This window comes from Micrasema longulum, unplaced genomic scaffold, assembly GCF_059751315.1.
Source record: "Micrasema longulum isolate JH-2025_06_02 unplaced genomic scaffold, ASM5975131v1 h1tg000501l, whole genome shotgun sequence".
Classification (NCBI taxonomy): Eukaryota; Metazoa; Arthropoda; class Insecta; order Trichoptera; family Brachycentridae; genus Micrasema; species Micrasema longulum.
The window spans coordinates 821,266-840,614 of NW_028277698.1; the positions used below are offsets into that span (position 1 = coordinate 821,266).

The following is a 19,349-nucleotide window of genomic DNA, read 5'->3' on the forward strand; positions in this document are numbered from 1 at the left end:
TAAAAAAATATATATATTTATTTTTTTAAAGACTATAAAATGAAAAAGTACCTGATAATCTTTTACAGAATATTTTCTTTTCTCTTTCTTATATTACACGAAAATGTTATACCTGTCTATTTATTTTAGGAGCAAAAATTCATAAACATTTCTTGTTCACCCAAGGGCCATGCTTTTGTAGGATTTTTTGTTTACTATTTTTACTGTTAATATGTATTTAATTGCTATGATAAAATCATTTCCGTAATAAATAATAAGGAAACTGCTACAGAGGTCATTTGAATTGTTTTTTAAACCTCCTTTTTTGTGAAACGTTAGTTTGGATTCTATATCACTCATATATTAAAACAAATATGCATAAAAGGTTTTTATTTAAAAGGTGTAACCCGTTAAGCTTCTAGGTAAGATGTTTGTCAGCAGGTGGGAAAAGAGAGCATGGAAGTAAATTGTTAAAAATATACCTCCACACGTAGAACAAGTAAGAAATAAATAAAATAAAAATGTATTTTTTCCCAGATTCGGGAATAGAACTCACGGTTGGCCGTCTAATCAACTTATTAAGATTATGTACATATATTCTGAAATATCCCACTGAAGGATTGCTTGTAAAACACAGAAATCTTAACAGAAGCGAAAACGTTTTTGTAATTTGAGATAATTATGTGAGATTATTAAAAGAAAAATCTATATGCAAAAAGTCTAAGAGCAGCCAACAAAAAGCCCTACCTATACTCCACAGACAGACATTTTACAGAATTTCCAGTATTTGACGTAAAGCAAATATACATTTAAAAAAAATTAAGACACTTTCATCAAAAGTCTGACAGACATAATGACAGACAACAAATTTACGACACTAGGCAAAGACAAAAAACAATACTTCTTCTACAAAAAAAAAAACAATTTACGGACAAAGACACTATAATTTTCAGGCCCCTAAGCTATACAACTTTTTGAGTATGGATATATCGGTAGGTAAAATGAAAATCAATGTTTTCAAAACTCTTGTCAATAAATGGATTACTAAAAGGACTAGACAGGAAGCTGAGGAATATGTTTCGTATATCAGAATATAATTTAAATTTCATGAAAGTCCTTTCTCATTTTATTCATATTTTAAAATCTTTTTTTATATATTTTTTTAATTTCACACCTATAATATTTTGATTTGACTTGACAATTGATGTGAAAGTCTGATTATTATGTATGAAATAAATAATACACTGACACCCCGGAATGTGCCTGTGGGCCAGTGGAGTGGCTACATCCATAAATAAGAAGAAATGTTATTGAATGTACCTATTGTATTATTTTTTTTGTTGTAAACTATGTATTTGTATTATATATTGGATTAAATAAATCAATATAGTTAAATTAATGAGTGTTTCAAATATGAAATAAACAAAACCTCAAAATTAGGTCAAAACTGAAAAATGCGGGCTTCCCCTAAAAGGGATTTATGTTTCAATAATTTTAATTATTGTTCTACTTATATTAAAATTATGTAATACCGAAATTCTACGAAGATTCCTGTATAAATACCTCGCTAGCCTCCTTTCCCTTAAATTCTTCCCTTTCCGATGCCAAACCCTTTGTGGGCGTTTTCTCTGTGACAACAGTTTACCCAAAAATTGCTCTCAAGTTATTTCTAACAAGGATGAAAAAGAATCCTAGCCATTTACAAAATATTATGTTTTACAAAATGGCGTCAGAGATTGTGTTTAACGATAAACATTAAACATCATCTAATAAAATAATTTGCGTATTTTAAATTTCGATATTTCATGTTCTTAAGTGGTATGTTATTTTCTTTTTTGAAGTACTCTTAGGCAATCTTCAGATTTATATTCATATAATATTACATAAAAAAACCATGTTTGCTTCACAGTGTCATACGGATAAAATGATTGTATCTAAAAATATAGACGGAAATGTGTTTAAGGTGATTTTAAACGAAAATAAGAAACTAATTATTCATAGATGGCGCTTTTATCATTATTTATTTTAAAAAAACAATTTTTGCGTTTATTTGCAATGGAAATTTTACAAAACTTGGTTTACGGAAATTTTACACTATAATGATTGTTACAAGTACCATAACAATATAATTAAGGTCCTTTTCTCAAATTGGTGTACAAAACAAAAAATAACTTATGTTATTTTTGGTTTTGTTCACCATTTTGTGAAAAGGACCGAAATTATATTGTTATGATTTTTGTTACAATAAGTACAATGTAAAGATTCCGCGAACCAAGTTTTGTAAAATTTCCTTTGAAAATAATCGTAAAAATGCATTTTTCAATAAAAAATTACAAGAGCGCCATCTATGAATAATCAGTTTCATATTTTCGTTTAGAATCAACGTAACTCTTAAAAGGCTGTTGTAAAAAATTGTTTTGCACACGATGATGTAACATCGCGTTTCCTCAAGCAAAAGACGGAATATTCTGAATTTCTGACATTTAAAAACAAAACATTAATACGTACTCTTTGATAATTCCTTTTCCATAATTCATAAAAATGACAATAAAACTTAGCCCTGTTATAGCGAAATAAATGAAAAATTATAATTACACAGGTCATCTTACATGCGTGCACCCCCACTCACTGCCAGTAATCAACTAAATCTCTTTCACACAAACACCGGCTAACGAACATTAAAATAAAACACATTTATGAAATCTAAAAATAAACATAAAGTAGTCCTTAATTATTTAATAAACACAAATTTCTTAAGATAATTATTTAAGTTAAAGCAAGACTACGACAGTATTTTTTTATAGTTTTAGAAAAATTACAATAAATACATACGAAATAAATTACTCGTATTATTAAAATAAGTTAGTATTTCTGGTAGATTACTAAAAATTGTACAAAATATCTATAAAATTAATAAAAAAGCATCATCATTATTTTTCATAATCCATTTTAATGAGGAAGATTTCTTCATAGTATTTTAGAGTCCCAGTAACGCAGACCAGAAACCAATCTATATTTAAAATGTCTAAATGTTCCACTAAATCATTTTAAAATTCATTTGTAAATAGAAGCTGCAATATGGGTAATGGGAAATTAAATTGTATTGATATTAATAACATATCTTTAACTTCCTTTAAAAATGAAATTTAAAAAAAAAACAAGTTATGATGTTGTGCCTAGAATTCGCGGCCTATGTGCAGTTATGTGCAGTTCTGTATGTAAACACATAAAAAATATACATTGCATGGTCAACTATAGTTGTATTATATATTATAATGTGCAACTGTGTGACCAATATTCTAAAGTAGAATTATTTCTAATAATAGGTATTACATTTATATTTTTAGTAATATTATAAGTTGTGTATCATAAATTATTTTATATTATATTTAATTTTTATGTGACAACATTTACAATAACAATATTATGTGGAAGCCTCTAATTGGACTTTCTGATATGTATTTATAATATAATTGTATCTTTTAAATTTATAAATATTTGCTGGCTTTCCAATGAAAAAAAATAATAATGGTCATTGATAGCCCGCGATTAGCGTAATTCAATGCTCTATGCACCATCAGGTGCGGATATAGGAATAATTTTAAAACATTAAAATTAGTATGTGAAACTTTTTTCTAGAAGTTAATTGTAATTTACAAAATAAAAGACATTTACAGAGCTATAAGTTTCTTCTAAAACAAATGTCGCCTATGAGGAAAATGAAGGCAGTTTGAATATATCCCGATGTGTAAGTGGTCTCAACCTTGCATTTATTTATATTTGATTAAGGAAATTGGTATTCACATAACAGTTGATTATTTTGTTTTATTATTTTTTTTATTTTTATTTTTGCACCACAACAGACCAGGAGGTCCAATTACAGTGGTGAATTACATCACAGAACACCCAGGCTTGAGAAAAATCACATTCTTAATTTTTGTGTTCTCACCGGGAATCGAACCCGGAACCTTCCGTGCGTGAGTCAGACGTCTTGACCACTACACCACGGAGGCCGCAAAAGTAAAGACATTTCATATAAAAAAATACCATGGCGTTCAGCCAGGGAATCAAAATCAAAAAAGATTTTATTCTTTAAAAATCAAACAGACGTATAAACGTATTAACAAACAATGACATAAACCAAGACCTGACTTTTTTGACAAAAAGGACAAACATAAACTTACTTACACTTGATGAAAAAAAAAGCAGTATTATCCATTTTGAATCTAGAAAAAAATGACATAAAATAGATGCTCACATAAATGATGAACGACTAACTGAAATTCAACATGATAAATATTTAGGACTAACAATAAATAGACAATTGACATGGAAAATTCATATCAGAAATTTAATTAGCAAAGTGGCGACATTATCGAGTCTTTTTTGGAAAATCAAAAATTTTGTTTCAAAAACGTCCAAATTCTAATGTATGAAGCATATGTAAAAACTAAAATATGTCACATGCAACTACTATGGGGAACAGGATATCAAAATGGCATAATCAGACTACAAAGACAACAAAATATAATATTAAAGTATGTACATGACCTTCCCTATCTAACAGCAACTAGAGAATTTTGTAAACAAACTAAGCAATTAAATATAACTCCATTCTTTCAACTATTTGTACAATCATTAAAATTTATCCATTTATTAGCCACTGATGTAATTGTAGACTAAGAACTGAAACTGGTAAAAAATTGTAGTAAAAATGGACATAATACGAGAATATCAGAAAAATATCATAGACAACTTTCTAAAACAAGACAAGGACAGTCAAGACTAATAAACCAGGGACTGAAATTATACAATAAACTACCAGACAAAACTTAACAAAAGACTCAGAGAAACTTTTCAAAAGATGTAAAAAATATTATTTTGAACAATCGAATGTGAATAAAAAAATGTATATTTTAGTTTTGTAAAATGAATGTAATAATCCGTAAGGGTTAATAAATAATTTTTCAAATAAAATTATTATTAGTACGTCGATTTCGGGTAATTGTCAAAAAGTACGACTCTGGATTTTTTGAGTTATGTTTGAATATATATTAAACTAAAAAATGTATGATCTGAATCCGATATCTCTTTTATATGCAAGACGACATCTTTGATTTGAAGAAATCTGACAGTTTCAGGCAAGAAAATCACTAGCATTCTTTGGAATGTATTGTCTCTTGTTCCCTTCTCATTTTCATATAACACGCTCGTGTTTCGTATTGGATTGTATTGAAGTATTTTGTAAATGGATACTTTTCACGAATCTTTTATCGAAATAGTGATGAAATTCGAAATCCTCGACAAATAACACGCGGGAAATGACAAACTGACACCCAAAGTGGAAAAGAAAGCGAATGTCTTAGAGAAAACTTAACTTATTGAAAGAACTTTAAAAGTATCGAAATGTCAATATTACGTAGGGCGCGTTTTTATACCTACCTTTATATGAAACAAGCTGAACCCGGCAATGCTTTGCAATTGCTAGATTTGCACTCGTACTCGTATATAGATTGAATTAATGCAATCGAAAGTTTAATATCAATTATTGTATTTAGTCCAAATTAGATATGAACGTATACGAATACATTATTATTTTTGTGCTTCAGTTTACATAAATTGTGAGGAGAGAGAATTTTGATAAATAGGTAATCGAACATTGTTTTTCTGTCACTGTTTTGCAGATGTCTTCCCGATACTGAACAAAAAGGACAACTACATGTCGGAATAGACAAAATCGACGTTACGCTGTCCCGTTTCCGCACCTCCAATTTTGATATATTTTTTAGACAGAGTATCAGAATAACATTTTCTTTATCGGTACGTTTTGCGTTATTTAATAATTTAGAGAAAAAAAACGGGAATACGTTTGTACGACGAAAAGTCGGACCGCGTTTCCTCTTACAATTAAACATTATTATGTATACTTAAAATAAACTTTACTAAAAAATCTTTAGTAAAACCGTTAGGATAAACATAAAAAAGATTTTATTTTTCATTGGTGAGTAGGTACATAGGTACTTGTTTATGATTGAATTGCAAAACTTAAAATAATTAGTTTTCAAATATTGAATTTAAGTAAAAACATTGGTACTTGTTCATGGTTGAATGCCAAAACTTTAAATAATTAATTTTCAAATGTAGAATTATTTTTGCAAATGTCGAACTCTGCTCTTCTTACAAACAGGGGGGGACTGTATTTAGGAATGCGATTTTCAAAAATGTATCGAATTTCGGTAAATATTATTTTAATATTACCATAAATCCAGTAAAAACAAATAAACGGGTATAAATTATGAGGAATTTAAAGAACTAATCTGATTGGGATCGATAAAAAACTAATGTTGTTTGTAAACATTCAAAAACATACTTTTTTGCTCACTAAAAAATAACATGATCCCAATTTTATATCATATGCATTCTCGTCAAATGCAACCCTGTGATGGATAAAAAATATTTACGCTCCTAACTTATTTTCTAGTTAATGAATTGAAGATTTTCATAGCTATATATATGTTCGTGGCAAAGATCTACATTTCGCTGAAAACCGCACGTAAATCGCTCCAGTTGTTATTTAGTCCATTGAGGACACACATACTTACGATCGTTGCCTTTTATATATATAGATTTTACGTGTACAATTTGTCTATGGAAGTAATTAGCCGTTGCAAAATATGAGGATTATTATAAAAACAACAAAAAAAACTACGAAAAGTGGGATAGACCCCAGAGATAGATCTCTTATTTAAAGAAAACAAAATATATGATCTACATTCAGTCCATGCATTATTTTTCAAAATATTTGGATTTCAGTAAATAATAACATTAAAAAATGTATAATTTATTTAGAATCGCACGATTCCAACTATTAAAAGCAAAAATAAACACAAAGAAGCGGATTCAGTTTGTTTCTAGTCGGATGAAAAATAGAGTTCTGTTTATGAAAAAGAGCCGGAATCCCGAACGAGTGTTTTAAGAGGTTATTCTTAGGTGAAATTAAGGGGGAATAAATCCTTTTCAAATTATAATAGTGGTTAACGCGTTTGCCTACCATACTTGAGGACCCACTTTCAATTCCTAGCAGAGTCAACGTGAAATATTAATTTTAAAACTGAATTATTTTTATAAAGTACTTTCACACTGCAATACACTGTCTCTGGACTAACACCGGAATCGTAAGACTCATCACCTTATATTTATGTAACAGATGATCGAAATACGCTTTATTTGTTTTACAATGTATTGCCCTATGCACCGCCAGGTGCGGACAGAAATGATAATGATCATGATGTCCAATATATTTTCCGGCGTTACCTTGTTGATGAAATAATTTGGATGAATCTTAACAATGTTTGATTATGTCCAAATGCTTGCAGACTGGCTGGATTTCCTCCCTAGGGAGTTGTTCATATTTAAATTCATTTCAACAGAGAGGGAAAAATTTTTGAGAAGGGAATATGGAAGTCTAGGCATTTACAGGGCTTATGACCTGTCATTGGCTGGTTTAAGTGGCCACTTTACACACTGTGTAACATTCACCATTCTGCCTATGTTTGAACATCCACATTTCCTCAACTCTTCCATCTGTTGACTTTTGTGAAGTAAAAGAGCTGAAACCTTTATCACGTGGGTGAGATTCATCCGGCTGAACCATATCACCTACTAGGCAACGCCTGAAAACAATTTTTCAATTTTTATACTTCTTCAGCCAGTCTGCAAGCATTTGGACATAATCAAACATTGTTGAATTACTACCTGGTAAAAGAAGAAGTATAAAAATTGAAAAATTGTTTTCAGGCGTTGCCTAGTAGGTGATTTGGTTCAGCCGGATGAATCTCACCCACGTGATAAAGGTTTCAGCTCTTTTACTTCACAAAAGTCAACAGATGGAAGAGTTGAGGAAATGTGGATGTTCAAACATAGGCAGAATGGTGAATGTTACACAGTGTGTAAAGTGGCCACTTAAACCAGCCAATGACAGGTCATAAGCCCTGTAAATGCCTAGACTTCCATATTCCCTTCTCAAAAATTTTTCCCTCTCTGTTGAAATGAATTTAAATTGGATGAATCTTACCCACACCAATAAAAGATTCATCTCTTTTACTTGACAAAAATAAACAGTAGAAACACTCTCGCCACATACCCGAAAACTGTTTAAAGACCGATGGTCTTCCTATCGGATTCACTTATTCTAAAAAAAAAATTTTTTGTCAAAAATCGAAGACATAATTTGAAAAATTTAATTTCATAAACCGCGATTAATTTCATTTAACTCTACTGCTTCCATTGCCCCTTTCACCGTGAGTTAGGCATATCATATGGAGGAGTTAAGTTGGATCTTCCTCATGACTAAACAGCAATTACACAAAAAGTAACAAAAACTTTTTATTTCACCCGTAATTTCAGTTACAGACATTAACGAAAATCAGCAGATGGAGAAATTGTAGAAATATGGATTTTTAAGCATGAGAAGAATGGTTAATGTAAAGTGGCCACAATGCCCAATGCCTTAAGTTCCATCATTTTTACTAAAAAATGTTCCTCATCCCTGTTGTAACTTGAAATAATTTTGACTTTCACGAATTTCAGAGTACTCCCGAAAGTACTCCCTCCATAAAACCGAAAACCGTTTTAAATACTAAGGGTCTTCCTATTGCTTTACTTCACATTAAAACCATAATCTTCGTCAATTAAATTTATGGCTGTAGTCAGGTAAAAGTATGGCAATCAATTTTGCCATTATAAACCGCTGTTTTATCAAAATTGCACCGTTAAAAACTTAAATTAAATAAACATCATCATTCCATGTCCGCTCACTAGTTGGAACATATGGTGCCTAATTTTGGTTTTATAGAAGCATGCATTTTAAATCAAACAAATTTTTCAGTATTTTTCTTAAATTATAGGTTAAATTTAATGCTGTATAAATAAAAAAATAGGTATTCTATTATCTCTGCCTACCCTTACGGGAAAACGGCGTGATGGCTTGTTTTGTAATTTAACATAGAATTAATGAAAAATACCGCAAAATTAGTGTGATTAAAAATGCTTTATTTCTTTTACAAACGAAACATTTAAGCTTTTTTGTTATTAACTTGTCTATTAAATTTATTGTCTTCAAATATTATAACAAATTTTAGTCTTCATGCGAGTACTAATTTACCCATGTTTAGTTTCAAATTCAAGAAGCATAATTTGCCAAACGAAAGGTAATTATATTCTAGTTTCAAATATTTATTATCAGAAATGTCTTAGAAAATATTGTTTTAATCTAATTTTTGTTAACTTAATTTTTTTAATTACGTGATTATGAAAAAGGGCGCGGCGCGGCGTTTAATAATGGCAAAATCGTATGATTTCTTTTCTTTTTATCATCAGCCTTAATCCTTAGTCATCACAGGAAGTGGCAGCAGAAGGAACATATGTGTAATAATTGAACGTAGTTATGTAGAAAGCAGCTAGTCCACAATTTTGAAAAAATGAGATATTGGTGTAATCGGATGCAGTAAAAGGTTAATTATATGTTCTGCTAAAAACAGACAGGCCGTTTTTATACAAAAAACTGCAATAATCACCTTCCAAAAAAAATATTCATATCAAAAACGGCATTTCCCAATTTGCAGAAAACACCCACAGCTCTAGAAAAATTTTACAGTAATTAAAAAAACTACTTCTAAAACTGGTCAAATACCTGTTAGAAATATAAAAATACTAATTTATTAATTGTTTATCATTTGTCAAAGTCAAAAACAATCTAACTGTTGTTTAGATTTAATTATTCACTGGCTTCATACGGGTGCTATTATCTCAGTTTCACTTTTCTATGGCTGGCTGCTTTCTGCATAACTACGTTCAATTAATGTAATTGAACACATACTCGTATGTTTATATCGCTGTCCCAGTTTCACACGGAAACAAGTCCGAAATTGTCATATTTAAGTTAGACATTGATTCAAGTCGAAAAACCGATATTCTTCCAATCCCACTCGGAAAAAACTAAATAAAGGCTATATTCTCTTTATAAAGACTATATATTTCTTTGTAGAATTTTCAAAAGAACATTTCGACATGTTTCTGTGTGGAAATTAGAATGGTTAGTGATACATGTATCTTTGTTATATTCCAAAGAGCAACAAGTCTGAAATAATAATATTCACTTATTTTATTAAAATGTTTTTAATGAATTTGATTATTATTTTGAATGGTATTTGTTACGAGTACATTAAATTAACATTTTGACCTTAATTATATCAATAAAAAAATACAATGGGAGGTGATATCCTATTACTTGAATGTGTACAAATTAATACTTCGAAACAAATTTATTACTGGCTTATACCCATGCTGGTCTAACAAAAACACTATTGATATCTCAACAGAGAAGCTCTGGAAACAAATATGGGTTATAAAGGCATTTACCGGGCTTCTTACCAGAATAATAATACCAACCGTGATTTCTTACACTCAAAACATGGCATGGCAATAGGAGAGCATGTATAAGGAACAGCATGAATGTAAGGGAACCCAGGCCCAGGGAAGGGATGAATATCAGGATAGAAGTGAGTGGCGCTCATTACTCTCTACCTACCCCGCAAGGGAATCATGGGGCGTGAGGCGAGATGGTATAGATAGATATTTCAATTACAACATTGTGACGTAATCACGTAGCTATTATAAGGTAATCACGATTGGTATTATTATTTTGGTAAGAAGCCTTGTAAATGTCCTGATAACCCTTATTTGTTTCCAGAGCTTCTCTGTTGAGATTGGTCATTAGACCAGCAAGTCTCCAAGTATTAATTTGTATACATTCAAATAATAAGAGATCACCCCCCATTGTAAAATTTTATTTTATTTGTATAATTAATGTCAAAATGTTAATTAAATGTACTTGTAACAAATACCATACAAAATAATGATCAAATTCATCAACAATATTTAAATAAAATAAGTGAATATTATGATTTTAGACTTGTTACTCTATGGAATAAAATAAAGATACCTTTATCACTCACCACTCTAATTTCCACACAGAAACATGTCAAAAAAAGCCCAAAAAAACTAAGAAATGTATTTTATCTAAAATAAATTTGAGTAAACACATATGTTTCTTTTTTGGGTGATACCGTGTGTGTTGAATCTGTTCCGACGTTTCGGTTACCATTGCAGGAGCCATCTTCAGAGTAAACTGAACTGTTTGCTCAAACCCAAAAAAGAAATATATTGATAACAGTGACCGTGAAAACCTTCGCAACTATTGAGTAAGTACAATTCTAGGACAAATTTAAATGAAAAAATATACAAAATCGATTTTTTATACATTAATATTGGAATGACAAAATAGGCCAAAACTTTGACGGGCTATATCTCTATTGCACCAATTTCTAGTTGTTTCCCTGTAGAACTGGGGCAGCAATATATGTGTTGTCATATGTTGTTTTCAACTCTGAAATTTGGTCATTTGCTAAATCGTTTTATAACAAAAAACTTTTCACATTTCAGCGGAGATTAAAACAATGTTTTTTGCAGAACGAAAAAGTAAAAGAAGCAATAAATATTCTAAGTAAAAAACTATCGTTCAAGATACGTATGTATATTGAACTGACTTTTTAAAATTTAATTTTCTGTTTCGTTGAATTCTCCGACATTAATCGTGTTACATCGGATGAGTGATTCCATCAATATAAACATTTCGCTAGGGAACGGCGATAGATACATTATGTTTACGAGTGTATCAGCTGTTTTAATATATCTTCTTTATACATAATATACTATTATGTCACCAATTTTCTAACGTTATGGATGAAGAATGGGTTTGAAAATAAATGATCGCTTTACAATGATGTTCAAATGTCTGGAAACCCCTATTTTTGATGAGTTTACCGATTTATTTCAAAGATATATTTTAAAAATACACATTTCGTCACACGGTACAAATCCTAAGTATATGTACTTAACATGTATCTATACAAATAACATCAACTCTGATTATGGACGATGCATTGCTATTGTAATATTAAAAATACGTCTAATGAGTTTGAAGAAACCGAATCAACAACGGATATAAAGCTAGGGCAATTAAAGTCATCACAAAGTGACTAAAAAACCTGGAAAGTGTAAATCAGTCCATTTATTAAAGATTTTTCGGTTGGTGAGCCAGCGAGTGCTTTAAGTTGCCTCGATTATCGTCATGTGGAAATGTTGGACAATTTTTTGGTATCTGAACTGCAAAACTTCACTCCTTGACGGAGCAATTTCATACACTTTCAACACGTCTCTGCAACCGGTTTGTTAAATTTTCCCGAGAAAAATGATTATCAGAACAGGTGACATAAATTGGTCTCCACGCAATCCTGATTTGACCCCAATGGACTTTCCCTTGTTAAGATGTCGAAAATCCAAAAGTTGTGTCAATAAACCGAGTTCTCTGGTGCAGTTAAAAGAAAATATGCGACACGAAATCGCAGAGACTACGTGCCGAACCATCCTAATGGATTCTGCCATTCGTTTGAACGAGTGCTATTAGAATGAAGAATTACATTTGGATGACATTACTTTTTAAAATTAATTCCCTAAAATGTGTGTTTCGATAATTGATTAAGGTGTTTTTGATGGACGTCTCTTTTTTATTTATATCGCTATTTCGAAAAGAAGAAAGCAAAAAAGAAAAGAAAGAATTTTCTTTTAGAACACCTAGTAATATAGGAAATGTCGTCTTGATGAAGAATTTCATTTTTAAATGAAATCTTTGTTTCGCAATGCAAAATTTAAAATGTCTTTTTGTTGACGAACTAATTGATTTTCTGCTCTTATTTGTGCTGTAATGGAAACGAGGTACCATTTTAATTTAATAGTGAGCTGCTGTGTCGAACCAAAGTGCTTTGGTTTATTTTAGACGTTGTTGGAAATATACGAATGGACCATTAAATTTGACGTAAATCTAAAATAATAGCGTTCTGCTTGCAAAATTTCAATGATTTGCGTATGGTAAATTGTTCGTATTGAATGAGGAAACTATTTTTAGGTAGGTAATCCTCTATTTTAAATCATTTTAGCTTTTGTTTACGCATAAAAACGCTTGAGTGCTTTAAAACAAGTTATTATCATTTGCAAGAGGCGAAATAAAATTTCCTAAATTTTCACGGCCGCTCACAATGTTATTTTCTGAGGGATTATGCCGTTTTCCGTGTTCGTACATAAATATCGATTTTACTCAATACCGTCGCGATACTTACCGACGAAAATAGCGTTTATAAAATATAATATAATTTCGGCCCTAGGAGGTACTAACAAAAATGTATGAATGAAATAAATGTGAACATCTATTCGACGCTGCTAAAATGCGATATTTTATTTATTTAAATCTTAATCAACGATTAACTATGTAATTTAAACGGAATCATTATGATTATTCGCGGATCTCAAAAGATTACGATGTGATTTATTGATTGAATTAATTTGCTGATTGGAATCAACTGATTGGAATCAAACCAATTGGAATCTTATTGCAAACAAAAATTAAGTACAGTAGGGCCTCGACAATCCGGACAGGCTAAAAACAGGATCTAGGCGGATTACCAAGGCGCCCGAATTGTGATCTGCAATACTTAATTGGTAATAAAACAAATTTGTTTAAATTTATACATTTCTTTTATAGGGAAATATCAAATACTACAAATACCAATAAAAATATGCGAAATGAATTTAGAAAAAAAAAAAAATTAAAATCAGTATGGATATTGTGGAGAAATGTTTTCATACTTAACTTTTAAAATGAAAATGTTAGATGTCTCCTCCAAAACGCGACATGTTTGGCCTTCACAATTGTGACATCAAGATTTGTGACCATGTTCTATTTAAATTTAAACAGTTGAAAATTAAGCTCAAAATTTAACTGAATCGTGACGTAATAGGGGCGTGTCCAAAGCAATGAACGGTTTTCGCGGGAATCTAAAATTATTAAGGACAGTTTGTTTATTTTTTACTAGACAGTATTTAAAAGACCCTTATTAATTTAAAATGGTTCCGAAAATTTGATATTTCCCTATTATCAAAAGATAACCTCGACAATATTAACAATAGGGAAGAATAAACACGTAAGAAGGCTGTACGTTTGAAACGAAGTTAAAAAAACAAAAAATAAAGTAGTTTTCTTGAAAAATCTGTAATACTCTTCTGCTTATGTTTTTCCAACTTCATTTCAATAGTGAGGTCTCTTAGTTGATGAAGAAACATAACTTTGTTTTTATCAAGTTTGTTAACTTTAGCCCATTTCAAAGGAGTAATAATTGATACTTCCACCGCTTCTGAAAAATAAACTTTTTTGGAAGCGACAACTTCAACTCTTTCACCGTCATTTTGCTCATCGTCTTCGTACATTTTGTTTGCACAATTTCCCGCTCCGCCCGTCCGGATTACCGCGATCACCGGATAAGGGGGGTCCGGATTAGCGAGGTTCTACTGTATAACCAAATTAGCATATTGCAAACTTATTTTAGATTTTCGTTTCAATAGTTGACCTTTTATAATAATTATTATAATTTTAAAATTTATAACCTACTTCCAGAGAAAAAAATGGAAACACAATAGCATCTCTAGATGAAGAAAATTGAAGAAGAGGAACTCAGCAATGTATTATAATAGTACTTTATACGACATTTACAATATTATGAAAGTAAAAATAGTCTACTGATGAAGATGGCTGGTAACTATTTATTTTAATAGGTAGTTTGAATAAATTAATACATGTGCCTGATTTTGCTGGTTGTAGGGGGTTGGAGCTCCTACCCCAGTCGGAGATTGACAGAAGAAATTATGTTGATGTTTGACTTGGGACTGACATATTTTATTTATTTATTTATTTTTAAAGGAGAAATATCGGAGTTCTTATTATTTACACAAATATTTCAATTTTCAGACTGCTTCCTAAAAGCCGTAAATAACTTTTGGTGGAAACATTGAAATCGAGTTGTGGTAGAGTGGGCTTTGAACCTCGGACCTTTGGCCCGTGAATCCAAAATACTACCACGGGACCACAACCCGGTTTGAATGACTGACCGATAATACCACGCCCTGTGGTCCAAAAGGACAACAAAAGTAAATCGTGATCCGTTGTTATTTACGTCCTCAGGCGGGAATGCAGGACGATGCACTGGATATGTTATCCGATTTCGTTATCGAGTTAACGTTCTGTGTGTAATACTGTCAGTCTTGTAGAATATAATATATTGTACTTAATAGAAAATGCTGAGTTGCTTCTTGGGTCGTTGCTCTATATTTCAGGTAAAATCATTTGGCGGGTGTGAAATGAAATAAATTCATTACCATTCCCTTTCCGCATCTTGTGGTGCTTAGAGCCCTGCATTGGTACACCGATCGCAATGTTTTTGACCGTTTTTGTTACATGCAGGTAAGATGATCAGTCTTACGCTCCAGGTACCAGTCCAAGGACTATGAAATATTCTAGTGTAAAAACACCTTTTTAAATAAATATTTCATTTCAACCATGTCAGGAATCGAACCCGAGACCTCTTGTATGGTAAGCAAACGCGCTGACCAATACACCACGAGGCCGACGCAATAAATTATGTAAAATTTCAATGATTTTTTTCGTCTTTTATGTCAAAGTAAAGTAAGTTGGTATTGCATTTTTGTCAGCGTTTTCATAATTATGTTTCTATTTTCGTACTAAAAAACAATTGAATTGACCTAAAAAGTACCCTTTGCGGTGATTAAATACAAATTAATTATCTTGCAAACTTCTACTTAGTTAACCAGATTCAAATCGTATAACAGGGAAAATAATATGTAAAGATTATTAGTCTATAAATGAAACATTTCAATTGTATTTTTATTTTACTGCTTAGTGTGGTGGTAAAAATGGTATTTCGTTTTCACTCAAACATTTTCACGCTCTGAATGTTTCGATTAAAAATGTGAATGTCACAGGTTGCAAGAAAATAAATAATGTCTTTTCTTTAATATCCCCAGTTACCACCATCATAATAGGTTTAGAAATAGTGGTTGTTTATGTACGTAAACCCTTATTATAATGGGATGTTTGAGTTATGTTTAATCGACTATGAAGTGATATCAAATTTTCTGTGTGAAAGATAGAACATTCATGTATATTTTTAAAAACATGATCAATTACAGGTTGTCGTGGAAGATCCTTCTAATTTTCATACAAATATCGTCCGAATAGTGATAAAACCATAGAATTTCAATATACCAGAAGGCGCGTAGAACCAAGTTTGTATACATCGCACTGTGTCCAAAAGTTTCTCAACTACCCCCCTCCCCCCCCTGCACGACATTCGGCCTGCGCGCATGTGTGAAAGTGCCCCGTAATGTTGCCAGACTGCAAACAGTTATTATCATAACACAAATATAGGTTAATTTATGTATGTTATGTTATACCACAGAAAATATTTTGGTGCAGTCAGTGGTGATGTATATTTAACTATTGATTTTTTTTTTGCAGTTATTTGTTTATCTTAGTTTTTTTGCATTATCTAAATACAATGCAGAGAGCAAAGATATTAATATTTTTTGCGTAAAGTCACCATTTTTTTTCTCTCTATAGAGTAATGTCTATCTTTTGTAAATATATGATCTTTGTAATTTGTTGACACATTATCTGTAAACTTTTTATCTTTTAACCAGAAGTTGGACAATTTTCTCACTCTTCACAAAAGTACGTTACAAATTGCGTTAGAAAATTCTATAGTCCAGTGACTATAAAAAAACAGGTACTTTTATTGGGCAAAAGTAAAAAAAAAAACATTAAATAATCATTTAGTAATCAAGTAAATCAATACCGTTTAATATTATACTAAGGCTTATTAAAGGCGCGTAAAAAATTAGACTACCCTGGTAATACAATGTTCATCTTGTTTCATTTCACAATCTGACAGACGGTAAAATAATCAAATTCTGAAATAATAATATTTGTGAATTCGCTGCTTACACATGAAATGTGATTCCTACGTATTCCTTTTTGATCCCAGCAGTATTTTGACACTTAAAAACGATACATCATGGTATAATTGAATTTAAATCGGCAGTTGCGTTCTGAGCCACTTCTACAGAGTAACTAATGACCAAAACGTAGAACTTCTCATTTCGGAGAAGTTTAGTCAACTTCAGTTTGATGCGCGTTCGCGGTTTCTGGATTATTATAATTCTATGGATAAAACCCTCGAAATATAAATTTTGAGAAAACCAGTTGTAAATACAACTATACGTCATTTTTTAAGCTTTGTTAACTGAAAAAAATACTCCAACGCTCAGTTTTAAAGTTATCATGTATAAACACCAAAAATTTTGTTTCATGTTTTCTTGTGAACTGACTAAGCGACGTGAAAACATAAAAAAATAAATTCTCAAAATTAAAATTCATTTCAACCTTAAAACATATATTTGACTGAATAGACAATTAAAGGTAACTATTAGCTTTCCATTGTAATACGAGCCTAGGTCTTAAAAGATGTTTTAACAATTCATAATCATCATTTCCTTTCCGCACCTAATGGAGCATATGGCACTGCATTGGTGCACCAATCGCAGCGTATCTTGATCATTTTTGTTACATGAAGGTACGATGGTCAGTCTTACGCTTCAAGTGCCAGCCCAAGGACTATGGAATATTCTAGTGTGAAAACACCCTATTAAATAAATATTTCATGTCAACCATGTCGGGAATCGAACCCGAGACCTTTTGCATGATAGGCAAACGCGCTGACCATAACACCACGAAGCCGACAAACAATTTAAGAGTTTAAACCATTTTAATTTTATCGAGTCTTTTTTTAAAAATCAAAAATTTTGTTCCAAAAACGGAAAAAATTCTAATGTATGAAGCCTATGTAAAAACTGAAATATGTTATACGCAACTACTATGGGGAGCAGGGTATCAAAATGACATAAACAGACTACAAAGACAACAAAATAAAATATTAAAGTTGGTATACGACCTTCCCTATTTAACTGCAATTAGAGAACTTTTTAAACAAACTAAGCAATTAAATATAACTGAACTCTTTCAACTAGAATCATTAAAATTTATCCATAAATTAGCCACTAATGTAATTGTAGACGAAGAACTAAAACTTGTAAAAAATTGTAGTCAACATGGACATAATACGAGAATATCAGACAAATACCATATACAACTTTCTAAAACAAGACAATCAAGACTAATGAACCAGGGACTGAAATTATACAATAAACTACCAGACAAAACTAAACAAAAGACTCAGACAAACTTTTTAAAAGACGTAAAAAATACTATTTTGTACAACAGAGTATGATTGAAAAATGTATATATTATTCTATGTAAAATGAATGTAATAATCCGTAAGGGTTTATAAATAAATTATCAAATAAAAAAAAATAAAAAAAAATGTTTTAACAATAGGGAAATATCACACTCTACGAATACAGATAAAAATATATGAAATGGATTTAGAATAATTAATTGTATTTGCAAAATTAATATGGATACTGTGGGGGAAATGTTTTCATCGATAACTTTAAAAAATAAATCATAAAAAAATATGTCACTAGAAAAACGAGATATGTTTTGCATTGATAATTGTGACGTCAAGATTCGTGACGATGTTCCATAAAATTTTTAATGTTTTATTTTTATTTTATAAATTTATTGCAAAAAAAATAATATACATACTTAATAACAGCGAATCTATATAAAACCAATTAACGTAAAATGAAAACGGAGTGTTCTCTGTTTATGATAGTCTCCATCTAACATGGCACAGCCTGTTCTAAGATGGAGATTTTCTATCTTTAGAGCATAAGTAGTCCTATACAAATAAAGCAATAACATAAAAAATAAAAACTAAAACTACTTAACTATAAATGCCTAGCTAATCAAATTTAAGAAATTAAAAATCCTTATTATACAAATATAAAGTATATATATATATTTTTTAATTTTTTTTATTTTTATAAAAATAAAAAAAAAGCACAAAGCATAAAGCATTAATATATATGCCAAGAATACATGTTACTTAAACATAAACAATAAAGTATAATATTTAATAAAAAACAAATATAAATCAATGAAATACATAAAAATCAAAATAATATGTGTACCAAATATATTAGGAACAAAGTTGAAAATTAACATGAATCGTGATGTATTAGAGGCGTGGCCAATGCAATAACTGTTTTTGAGGGAATCCAAAATTACAAATTTAAAAATATTTTTTATGCTACTAATAAGTAACAAAAAAAATATTATTTTATTCGACAGTATTTCATATACCCTTATTACTTTTAAAATATAATTAAAAAAGTGATATTTCCCTATTAGACACATTATTCCTATACTATCTCCATCTCAATAA

At 30.5% G+C, this 19,349-nt stretch overlaps 1 protein-coding gene across 1 annotated transcript in view; it reads left to right on the plus strand.

Moving 5' to 3' along the window:
- The window catches only part of LOC148281050 (uncharacterized), a 257,044-nt gene that overhangs the window by 237,203 nt on the left and 492 nt on the right, over positions 1-19,349 (plus strand). The gene's annotated exons all lie outside the window — the stretch shown is intronic.